Source organism: Mya arenaria, chromosome 9 (assembly GCF_026914265.1).
Source record: "Mya arenaria isolate MELC-2E11 chromosome 9, ASM2691426v1".
In the NCBI taxonomy this organism is placed as follows: domain Eukaryota; kingdom Metazoa; phylum Mollusca; class Bivalvia; order Myida; family Myidae; genus Mya; species Mya arenaria.
In genome coordinates this window covers 37,475,108-37,487,580 of record NC_069130.1, presented here as the reverse complement: position 1 = coordinate 37,487,580, position 12,473 = coordinate 37,475,108, and the positions used below count along the sequence as shown (strand labels likewise).

Below are 12,473 nucleotides of genomic sequence, written 5' to 3'. Positions count from 1 at the left end.
ACTTTTCTATGACAATTTGTTGTTGTTGTTGAGTTAATGAAAGTCTACCCGCGTCTTATAGTGGCTGCATTATGGCTTGACCCCGTCACATCCCCAAGTGTGACTGAATCATATTTTTGAGGGGGAGTTTTATTCACACCGTTTTGTGGGATATTCGCCAAACGAGTAATTTTGAACCCTACGATGAATGACATCTAGAGTGGTCCCACTGCTCTTTCTGTGACAATTCAGGTTTTTACCAGGCCTTTGGGTTGTCGGGGCCGACGTGCCTCTCCTTGGCGAGGCTAATTTCCGATATATCAAAACAGTAATCAATATTGACAAATCAAAGCTAAGGCTTCCGTTATAGTAGACCTATAGCAAGAAGGCGTGGCGGCCGTATAATCGTCTGCTTAGCTGTTATCGTAATGGTTAGCTGATCGCCAGAATGCGTGTATGGAATAGTTCTCTAGACGCATCATCCAATCGCGTTCGCGGTTCTCCCCAACCCCTCCCACTATAATAAATTGGCATTACGTGTGAAATCAATGGACCTTTATCTTTCCAATCAATAACATTACTGGTCTTCGATTTCAAATTCAACAATGTGTAAATTAATGGAGGTACTCTATTTGTAATTTAACGCGAAGATTTAAACGCACACAGCGTTGCCTAGTTCTACAAAAGTCCGCCAAGTTGAAATTTTGGGCGATTTGGGCAAGGATTGCATCTTCCTTCCGTATATATATATATACGGAAGGCGAGTCGTGCGGACTACGATTTTTTGAACTTGCGGATAGGATTGACCATCTTGTCATACCGGGCCAAAAACTTGTGACGGGATCGCTCCACGGGGCTCAATCCTTTAAACCCAAGGGCCGTTATCCGGATAGCATGATCTTCGTTCTAGGACTGCAGTCCAGTCCAGTCAATTTTACCTGCCAAAAAAACTACCCGGAAATACGTTACTTTACTGCACAGCCATAACATGATGTGAATTTTATACATATGTATACAGTCACGATTATTGATTGCTATCTATAACAAAACCCGTAACATGTGTTTGTTTCGCTATTAGTGTGTTGATAGAGGAAGATCATGACGATACCAGAAACACGAGCCTTGATTAAAATTGCTGTTCTGATTAAAGGGAGACCAATTATTTTAGTATCACACCTTAACGTGACCGAAACATGGGCAACTTAGTTATCTCCCTTGATGGGTCGAATATTCCCGCCCAATCAAAGCCCAGTTACAGAACCCATCAGATTCACGAAATGTCCACAAGGATCAGAGTCTGTGTACCCACCTTCCCGATAGGGTCAACACAACATATCTTAACCCTCCCCAGACCCAGATATAGACTTCCTTTTATGTAATAGGAATCTGGGATCTAATTTGTTTGTCAGCAGTGTTTTATAACTGGTTTCTATGGATTTACACAAAAGTTGGCTTGTTCCAAGACAAAAACTTAAAAAGTTGTCAAAACGTTCAATCTGTGAGAGTGCAGCTTTAAACTTAAAAGGGGCTGAATAGTCGTGCATGATCCCTCTGATAGATCTTGTCAAATAAGTGCTCTGTAAGGTGTAGTCAGATTTTCACATTGAACCATTAATGTACTTTTATTATGATTGTACCATATTTATTTAGGTATTGACTTCAAACTTCATAATCATAATGACTGTTTTGAGAAGTGCTTGCTAAAGAAACAATATTTGTGTTTGGTATTTTGGAGTTATTGCCCTTTGATTAGTTTTATATTTATGTTGTACTGTGACAAGTCTACTTATCTCCATTACTCTTTATTTTTGTTTTAAACTGCAAACACGTCTTGACTATGTTGATGAGAAGTACTGTGCAAAACACATGCTTTCGTGTATGATACTTTTGGTGTTATTGACCTTTGATTATTTTATATCTATTTATATATGCGCTGTTTATGGTTCTGTCGAAAGATGATGAAGTATTAACTTGAAAATAATAGCTGTTGAATAGGGTACGTGACTGTTTCAATTGACTGAGTCCAAAAGGTCAGAGTTCACGGGTTTGACTGTAACATATGCAACCAAAATAGCAGTTCATATTTTTATTTTGTTGATAAAATTTATGATTCAATTTTGATTCTTGTGTCGGTGCTGAAGAATTCGTCCATGTAAATCCAACCTTTTCATTCCATTTTTACCGTTACGTAGGAAACTCCTTGTTTTCTCTGGTTTAACTAATCGAGTTTTCAGATCTAGACGTTCGTTCGTCCGGCATAATCGGTTGAACGTTACTACTGGCTTGAAGCGCTTGTGGCATTCGAGTGACTCCCTCTTGAAGCGCTTGTGGCATTCGAGTGACTCCCTCTTGAAGCGCTTGTGGCATTCGAGTGATTCCCTCTTGAACCGCTTGTGGCATTTGAGTGACTCCCTCTTGAACCGCTTGTGGCATTCGAGTGACTTCCTCTTGAACCGCTTGTGGCATTTGAGTGACTCCCTCTTGAACCGCTTGTGGCATTCGAGTGACTTCCTCTTGAACCGCTTGTGGCATTCGAGTGACTCCCTCTTGAACCGCTTGTGGCATTCGAGTGACTCCTTCTTGAAGCGCTTGTGGCATTCGAGTGACTCCCTCTTGAAGCGCTTGTGGGTTCGAGTGACTCCCTCTTGAAGCGCTTGTGGCATTCGAGTGACTCCCTCTTGAAGCGCTTGTGGCATTCGAGTGTTTCCCTCTTGAAGCGCTTGTGGCATTCGAGTGACTCTTTCTTGATTAGCATCGGTTGCTGCAGGCCCATTGCTTCGCAGACAAGGAATTGCTTGCCCTGGCCCGCACAGCAAAGACAAGCTTAGGATGACAAAGAGCATCTGCGATGTAGACATTCTTTTAGATTCAGGAGGCTTCCGGTGAACAACTACAATACATAAGTCAGCATCAAAACTTGAATTTTGAAAAAAATAATAGCTGAATCAGTTTACTGTTATCACAGGGACAAGGCCCCTCGATCACTTCTAGCCAAGGTGACATTGAGTCGATTCCCGGCTTGGGGGTATGCGAGCATGGCTCGGGGTCACTCATGCCGGACAAGTGGGTTATCTCCGGGTTCCCGGACAATACGTGCTAGACCTTACTCTCGCGCAGCATTGTGCCAACATGAGTGACTTACATGTAGCATCAGTGAATATAACTTTCTTTATAATCGTTTTAGAACAAATAGTCGAAACTAAACTGATTCTATATTCACAAACGCCTTAAGTCTAAGTTTGAAACTTAGTTTGAAAACTGGGCTCGAATGCACTAACGTCTTCGGGCTAGGGCCAATATTGATTAATTGCTAGATTTTTAATGGGAGCGGGGGTGACATCTTTGTTTCGTTAGATGACTGTTCCACTATTTAATACAGGACAACTGCGAAGACGCCGGGGATGCGAGCTGAAACCTCGAGGGAAGCGATGTTTCGACCCGAGTTCCAATTTTCCAAGCTGTATTTTAACTTTGAAGTCGTCAAACCGACTGTTTACTATGACAACGAGTATGTGTTATGTACAATATGTTTCGTAATATGCAGACGGTAATTGTATATACGCAAAATATATATATACGAAAATTGCTTTGAAACATGTGCCTAAAGTATAGCAATAATTCAAAAATAAATTGTATAATATGCACAGGAGTCTAATGTGTGGCAATTATTCAACAATATTTTGCATACTATGTAGACGGTCATTATATGTATATGCAGACAGTATTTGGTTTGAAACAGGAGTCTAATGTGTAGCAATTTTTCAACAATATTTTGCATACTATGTAGACGGTCATTATATGTATATGCAGACAGCATTTGGTTTGTAACAGGAGTCTAATGTGTAGCAATTATTCAACAATATTTTGCATACTATGTAGACGGTCATTATATGTATATGCAGACAGTATTTGGTTTGAAACAGGAGTCTAATGTGTAGCAATTATTCAACAATATGTTGCATACTATGTAGACGGTCATTATATGTATATGCAGACAGTATTTGGTTTGAAACAGGAGTCTAATGTGTAGCAATTATTCAACAATATTTTGCATACTATGTAGACGGTCATTATATGTATATGCAGACAGTATTTGGTTTGAAACAGGAGTCTAATGTGTAGCAATTATTCAACAATATTTTGCATACTATGTAGACGGTCATTATATGTATGCAGACAGTATTTGGTTTGAAACAGGAGTCTAATGTGTAGCAATTATTCAACAATATGTTGCATAATGATAATATATATGTATATTCAGACGGTAATGATTTATATGCAGAAGGTAATTGCTTTGAAACATGTTTCAAAGTAACTATAATCCATAAAATGTATGCAGACAATAATTGTGTAGGCATCGGATAATACCATGTGTTGGTAGGCGATAATAACTGCTTTGAAACATTTTCAACTCCGAGAAATCAGTTGGTCAAGTTTTCAGAAAAAGCTTATGATTTAAGAGAAAGTTCTATATAACCGTGGACAGTGCTCTCAATTGCAGGGTTAATGGTTTTTATATTACAAAATTCTCCCACTATTATGAAAGTTATCTAAAACAAACTACCTGAATCGAGATCTGTTGTTTACAGTATTTGGCGTGCACATGACCAAAAAGTCACGTGGGTTCTCCACCGTGATCAATCTCCCCAAATTCTTTTGACTGCCATACTTGTGACTGATACTCTCATTGCATTTACAAATAAAACAATATAGCGTCAAAAGATCGTTTTTCTGCTCCGTAGTTTTCCTAATGATGACGGTCCATAAATGGCTTCTGTGAAATGGTTTTGTTTGTCTCCTTTTTCCGTATTCATGTTTTTCACTAAACCATGTCATCCGGAGAATACACCTCGATTCTAAGAATACCTACATGTACAGTATGACCAGAAATTATTGAGATTTATGATTTAATACATAGAACTAGAACAAAACATAGCATCAATTATTTGTTTATATCATGATATTGAACATATATTCACAATATAAAGTCACCAGCTTTCAATATTGTGTAAGTCCGCCTTCCTGAGTAATACATGCTTCAATCCTCCTGGGCATACTCCCTATCAAAGAAGTTATCAAATCAGGGTCCACAGTGTCCCAGAAATGGACTACCTCCTGGTTCATTGCATCTATGGTAGTTAGGTTTTTCTGGTTGATATTGTTCTTCATTAATCCCCAAATTTTCTCAATAGGATTTAGATCAGGACTGTAACTTGGCCACTCCAAAACTGTGACATTTTCCGCGAAATACCAGGATTTTGCATGTTCGGCAGTATGTTTTGGATCATTATCTTGTTGCAAAATCCATTCATGTCCATACAAAACCTGGGCTGTTAGAATCAAATGTCCATGAAGAATGTATGTATACCGCTCACTGGTAAGATTACCTTCGAAGACACAAAGTGGCGTCACTCCAAAGAGACATACCCCACCCCACACATGGAACTTGGGACTGTGTTTTGGTCGCTGGTAAAGTAAAGATTTGTCGTCTTTAGTCCACATTTTCATACCATTTGGGTAGAGCCAGAAAGAGCTTTCATCAGAGAATATCACATTATCCCATTTAAAGTCTCTGTGACGCAAACACCAATCCAACCTCTTCTGTTTTTGCTCTGGCTTCATGAGAGGAGATGGCGTTGCATTCTTTTTTCCAAGCCTATGGAATGAAGCTCTTTCCTCATGGTCTCTTTGGATACCGGCACAGTGCCCATGTAAATCATTTCACCTCTGATCATGGAAATACTCCATCTCCTGTTTTTGGATGTGACTAAACCCAACCTCCTCCGACTCACCAACTGTCAAACTTTGAAGCCTACCTGCTCCCTTCGTATGCTCTATTCCCTGTCCATTCTCAATTTTTCTCAAAACCCTGTATACCCTGAAAATGCTCCAACGCGTCTTCCGTTATAGTGCCAATGAGTGGAATATGGATGTAAACAGTGAGTATGGTTTCTTATTTTTCATTTTAGGGGTTTATTCGAGTAAATTTTATAAGATGGAGAAAGTAGTTCCACATAGGAATGGTTATGAGTTGTTCTAAATGTAAAAGTTGTGAATGAAAATTAATATCTGATCGTTTAGAACTTGCATAACTTGCTAGATGTTAGTGTTGACAAGGTAAAACTCTGGATTTTCGTGAGAATCGTTCTTGTACCTTAGGTTTAAGCATTTTCTTTACACGTGTGTGGCTTTTTTATTGACAAAAGGTTACCGCGTTACAAATTTTAGAACTTTATTTGTTATACTTGCTGCACTATACTCGATTTTCTGAACGTTGTGGTGCCAATGAATAGGTTGTGGTGCTCATGAATAGTAATTTAGAAGGAAACGAATTGTGAAAAAATGTAGCAATTTCATAACATGAAAATTAACTGAATTGATATCATTTTCGATCATTTTAAAGTATGACCAACTACCACACTGCTTTGCGAACTTTAAAGTTCATTTTGTGTCTAATAAATTAATACTTAAAAACAAATGATCGTCGTAATTCAAATTCTGTATTTCCTGGTATTATAGGGCAAAAATCTTACGATTGTGTTTATATATTTTCAGATGGGTGTCTTTAAAGGGAAAAAGAGGCGGGTATATTCATGTCGAGAAAAAAAATCACTCCGTAGCTCAAAATTTGCAAGAAAATGTATTTTACAGTCAATCACCTAAATTAACAAGCACTCCCTTGCGATCTTCAACACATAACAAAATGTTATGGCTCCAATGATTACCCGGCATGATACAGTAGATAGAGGAATGTTTGCAGTTTCTGAAATGGTGCTTGCAGTTGTAATCCCATCACTGCTTTCAAGGTCGTCTGCTCTAACAGACTACTGGACAATTTAAGGAAAGAGTCACGTCCCCTTATATTAAAAGAAGTTAATTGATGTTAAGCACAAAATAAATATGTTGCCACATCAAAGTTGTTAATAAAATTCTCAATAATTTCTGGTCAAACTATACATTCGATCATTTCTCCTATGACGTCATCGATTCTGCGAGATACTAGAAACTTTTTTTTGATGATGAACTCGACTCATTCCAATACACTATCCAGAGCAACTGATATATTACTCATTATAATAATATAAAAAAGGTATGGTCCTTTAAGTAAAACCTACGACATTAAATTATACAGCTACAAGAAGCAAATCACTTTTCGCAGCAAATGCTGTTCTTATATGTTTACCTTACAAGATGGATAAAAACCCAATCTCATTAAAATCATATCGTGACGTTCACTTCATTTCATTACGTTATGTAAAGCCCAGTTACAGAACCCATCAGATTCACGAAATGTCCACAAGGAGTCTGTGTACCCACCTTCCGGATAGGGTCAACACAACATATCTTAACCCTCCCCAGACCCAGATATTGACTTCCTTTACTGTTATAGGAACCAATATGATAGAGTTTGACACCACGTATAGAGTTGCCTACCCTTACAGGAAAGGATAGATAACCCCCAAAACAAGGGTTATAACACTGAACAGCCTGATCCACATCTTAGATAAAAGAAAATACAGGATGGAAAGGAATATTTATTATAAACTTAATCCAGTAGCAATCGGTTTACATCTACAAGTGACGGATGCCGGTGTTTACCTCGTAAATAAACGGCTATTGCAGCATCTTAAAATGGTGTCCTTTTAATGGCATTTGGTATACAGAGAGAAAAGTAGTTTCGAAAGAAACCCTGAAAGTTTCATCAAAACGACACCATTCTGAGCATACGAATTTGCTATTTTTTTTGTAAAATTGCCATATACTCACAGCTTAATTCGGCCATGACGTTTGGAGAAAACGTCAGTTTCGTGTCTGCCTTCGACGTAACGAGCAATTTCATTGGCTAGTGGAGAGGTCAATCTGAGGTGACCCCTTACGCGAAGTCCTCAGATCCACATAGCGTAACGTCGTGAAGCGTGTATTGGGGATCTGATTAAAATGATATATATATATATATATATATATATATATATATATATATATATATATATATATATATATATATATATATATATATATATATATATATATAGGATTGGATAGGATTGACCATCTTGCAAACTTGTAACGGGATCGCTCCCGGGGGATTAATCTTTTTATCTCAAGGGGCCGTTAGTCGTATAGTATAATCGTTAGTCTTGGACTGTAGTCCGTCAATTTTACCTGCCAAAAAACCCTGAACTATATAACTTTAGTTTAAACTTATTTATTTTACAACGATTGTGAAACTAGTTATTTTAACAATATATTAATCACTCTCGTTGGCACGATTTTACGCGAGAATGTGGTCTTTTGCGTGGGGGGGGGGAACCTGAGTACCGGAGAAACCCACTGTCCGGCTTGGTGACCACAAACCAAACTCACATGCGCCATATGTTTCTTTTCTGAACAGCCATTACATGATGTGAATTTTATACATATTTATACAATATCGATTATTGATTGTGATCTGTAGTAAAACCGGTAACATTTGTTTGTTACTGGAAGGATTTTTTTTCTCATTTATTTTCAATATATGTCGTATTTACATAATGTATCAAGTATATATGTATATAGATATATAAGATAATTAAAATATTACAGATATTACTGAACTTGCTTTTCTTGACAAATCCCAATAGGGCTTCATGCTTGTAAATTGTTATATTCATTGGCGTCAATGCAATAAAGTTGTTGAATTTGTTCCATAACTGTTGTGTTTTTGACACTCCCAATATAAATGTTCAATTGATTCTACATTTGAATTGCAAATTTTGAATTTTGATTTTAAACAGAAATTGGTTGGTCGGTAATATTCTTACTGCAGTATAACGAATTTGTAGTTGAAGCTATGCAATGTTGTATCTATAAATGATTTGTAAATGTTACCATATATGGTTTTCCATTCCAGCTTTTCACTTATTATCAGAGTTTCTTTCCATTTTATTTCAGAAGCCTTTTGTTTTGAGTTATTTGTTTTAAACTGTAAATACGTATTGACTGTGTTGGGGAGAAGTACTATGCAGCAAAAAACTCACATTACTTTGTATATTGTATTTCTGGAGTTATTGCCCTTTGATTACTTTACATCTATTCATACATGCACTGTATATGCTTCTGTCGAAAAGATGATGCAATAACTTTAAAATAATAGCTGTTGAATAGGGTAAGTGACTGTTTCAATTGACTGAGTCCAAAAGGTCAGGGCCCACGGGTTTGACTGTAACATATGCAACCAAAATAGCAGTTCATATTTTATTTCGTTGATAAAATTTATGCAATAATTCAATTTCGAATCTTACTTAGGGGCAGAAGAATTCGTCCATGTAACTCCATCCTTTTTATTCCTTTTTTATCGTTACGAAGGACGCTCCGTGTTTCCTTTAGTTTAACTAAGCGATTTTCGAGATCTAGACGTTTGTTCGTCCGGCATAATATGTTGAACGGTACTACTGGCTTGAAGCGCTTGTGGCATTCGAGTGACTCCCTCTTGAAGCGCTTGTGGCATTCGAGTGACTCCCTCTTGAAGCGCTTGTGGCATTCGAGTGACTCCCTCTTGAAGCACTTGTGGCATTCGAGTGACTCCTTCTTGATTAGCATCGGTTGCTGCAGGCCCACTGCGTAGCATACGAGGAATTGCTTGCCCTGGCCCGCACAGCAAAGACAAGCTTAGGATGACAAAGAGCAATTGCGATGGAGACATACTTTTTGATTCAGGAGGCCTCCGGGTAAACTACAATATAATTATAAGTCAGCATCAAAACTTTAATTTCGAAAAATTATTAATAACTGAATAAGTTTAGCACAGGGAAAAGAGCTCTCGATCATTTCTCGCCAAGGTGTTTTGAAACAGTAAATTTACTAAATTGTACACGTAGATAATAATTCATTTAAATGCAGAACAACGATCTCACATTATCGAATTGCAATTTTAAATGCATGTACATATTGTGTGTATACGAAAGTTGTTAACGCAATTTATATTTTTGCTTTGCCTTTGCCGTGTATTTCCGCGGAAGTCTGTCTTCAATTTTAAAGTTTGTGATATTATCTATATAAACTGTCCAAGTCACGGTGACTTTTTGCCTCTTTCATCTGCATGGGCATATTTGTCAACGGTCATAATTAATCAATTATGGTAAACCACCAACCAAGTCCTCCATTGCACAACTAACAATTGATGCAGTATGTAGAAAATTAATTAATTCACTGAAATGCCCTTATGAAAAGGACGACAGAATATCGGAGGCGTTACCGGCAAATTAGGTCCAGTGTTGCTAAACATTTATCGACCATTGGTTCAGATACGGCTGACGATGATGCATTTGATAAAAGAGGTTCAGGGTCAAATTTCTGTGCTAGAGCAAGTGGTATTTCTGATTTGAACTTTTCAGAATCAAAGCAATCGGACATGATCAAATGAAGATTATTTATTGCTACTTTTCAGCTGATGATTTTGCTAGTCTAGTAAAGGAAAGCAATCAGGATTTTCTGATACTTTTGGCCAATGTTCTAGTTTTTGTTTAACATCAAAATCAAGATAAACATTTTTGAGACTTGAGTCTCAAACTGAAGACGTCAGTGAATATGGATCCTGAAGATGACAAAGTTTTCTGACGTAATGAGTTTCAGTTTGCATAATTAAATATGCAAGGCGAAATAGGTTTAATTTACTTCTGGCGAGAACATACAATCAAATAATTGCATGAATTAATTGTAGCAAACACACCAAATGCTTAGGCTACTGGGATCATTCATTTACCTTTCATAACTTAAAGCTGCACTCTCAAAAATTGACCGTTTTGACTTTTTTTTCATTTAGAATGTCAGCCAATATTTGCGTCAATGTCTGAAAACTTGTAATATAAGTAAAATTAAGATTCTTAATTGCATTTAGAGGAAGGGTCAACACAGCCGCTGCCCCCATGCTGGGCCCAGACTGGGCACTAATTAACACGTCACGTGCTTTCTTCCCGCTTATCAGCTCACGCTCGGCCTAACTATCATTCAATGCGCGCAAGCCTTGCGGTAAGTTTTATGACTAAAAGCGTTCTACTTACGGTATGAGCAGTTTTCCATACAATTGAGATACAATATGTATTTTCTTTAATTAGTTATTTTAAACGACTGAATTGAAGGAATCGACAATAAAACCAGCTGATTCTGGAACATAAAATAAAACTTATAACTGCCAATCTATGGGAGTGCAGCTTTAAAACTAAATTCTTTAAGAATCTTTCATCACCTCCCTATGTATTATTTAAAGGTCTTACCTTTTACATAGCCAAAGTAATTTTAAAATACGTGTCTGCTCTTTTCGGAGTCTAATATACATAAAAATTATTCAACAATATGTTACATAATATATATGCAGACAGGAATTGACGGTAATTGCTTTGAAACATGTGTCTAATGTATAGGAATTATTTAACAATATATTGCAGCATAAATATGCAGGCGGCAATGATATATGTCCAGGCGGTAATGATATATATGCAGATAGAAATTGCTATGAAACATGTTTTAAAATATTTATAATGCATAAAATATATTCAGGCGGTAATTGTGTAGTAGGTAGTATTATGTAATACTGTATTATCGTCTACCTACACATAACGTTTCATATTACAATACATTTATCCCAAGACGCCGGATTTTGCAATAATAAGCTCAATACTTACTTGAACAGATGATAGGATTCATATGATTAAAATTGATTAAGCTCATTATAAATATTTTCCTTACAACTATCAAATTTTTGAAACAAAAGTATGATACATTTAAATGCATACGCATAATTTCATCAATATGCAGTAATGTACATGTATATCCTTAAATGTGAAAACTTAGAATTAATTTGTTTTAACTTGTTATATTTTATGTAGAAAGTTAATAGTACTGATATAGTATAATACAAAATCATGTTTGGTGGATACATGTATTTGTGGACCAATTTAGTAGCGAGTATTATACTTCACATTGAGAACTTTTCTGTGAGAATTTGTTGTTGAGTTAATAAAAGTCTACCCGCGCCTTATAGTGGCTGCATTATGGCTTGACCCCGTCATATCCCCAAGTGTGACTGAATCATATTTTTGAGGCCAAATGGGGAGTTTTATTCACACCGTTTTGTGGGATATTCGCCAAACGAGTAATTTTGAACCCTACGATGAATGACATCTAGAGTGGTCCCACTGCTCTTTCTGTGACAATTCAGGTTTTCACCAGGCCTTTGGGTTGTCGGGGCCGACGTGCCTCTCCTTGGCGAGGCTAATAACCGATATATCAAAACAGTAATAAATATTGACAAATCAAAGCTAAGGCTTCCGTTATAGTAGACCTATAGCAAGAAGGCGTGGCGGCCGTATAATCGTCTGCTTAGCTGTTATCGTAATGGTTTGCTGATCGCCAGAATGCGTGTATGGAATAGTTCTCTAGACGCATCATCCAATCGCGTTCGCGGTTCTCCCCAACCCCTCCCACTATAATAAATTGGCATTACGTGTGAAATCAAT

At 37.2% G+C, this 12,473-nt stretch overlaps 1 long non-coding RNA gene across 1 annotated transcript; it reads right to left on the bottom strand.

The window, feature by feature from the left end:
• Positions 1-9,199: 9,199 nt before the first annotated feature.
• On the bottom strand, positions 9,200-11,414 carry LOC128203698 (uncharacterized). Its single transcript, XR_008256012.1, has 2 exons — positions 11,232-11,414; positions 9,200-9,691 (listed from the first exon to the last, which is right to left on the bottom strand). It is a non-coding gene; the product is annotated as an uncharacterized LOC128203698 (long non-coding RNA).
• Positions 11,415-12,473: the final 1,059 nt, after the last annotated feature.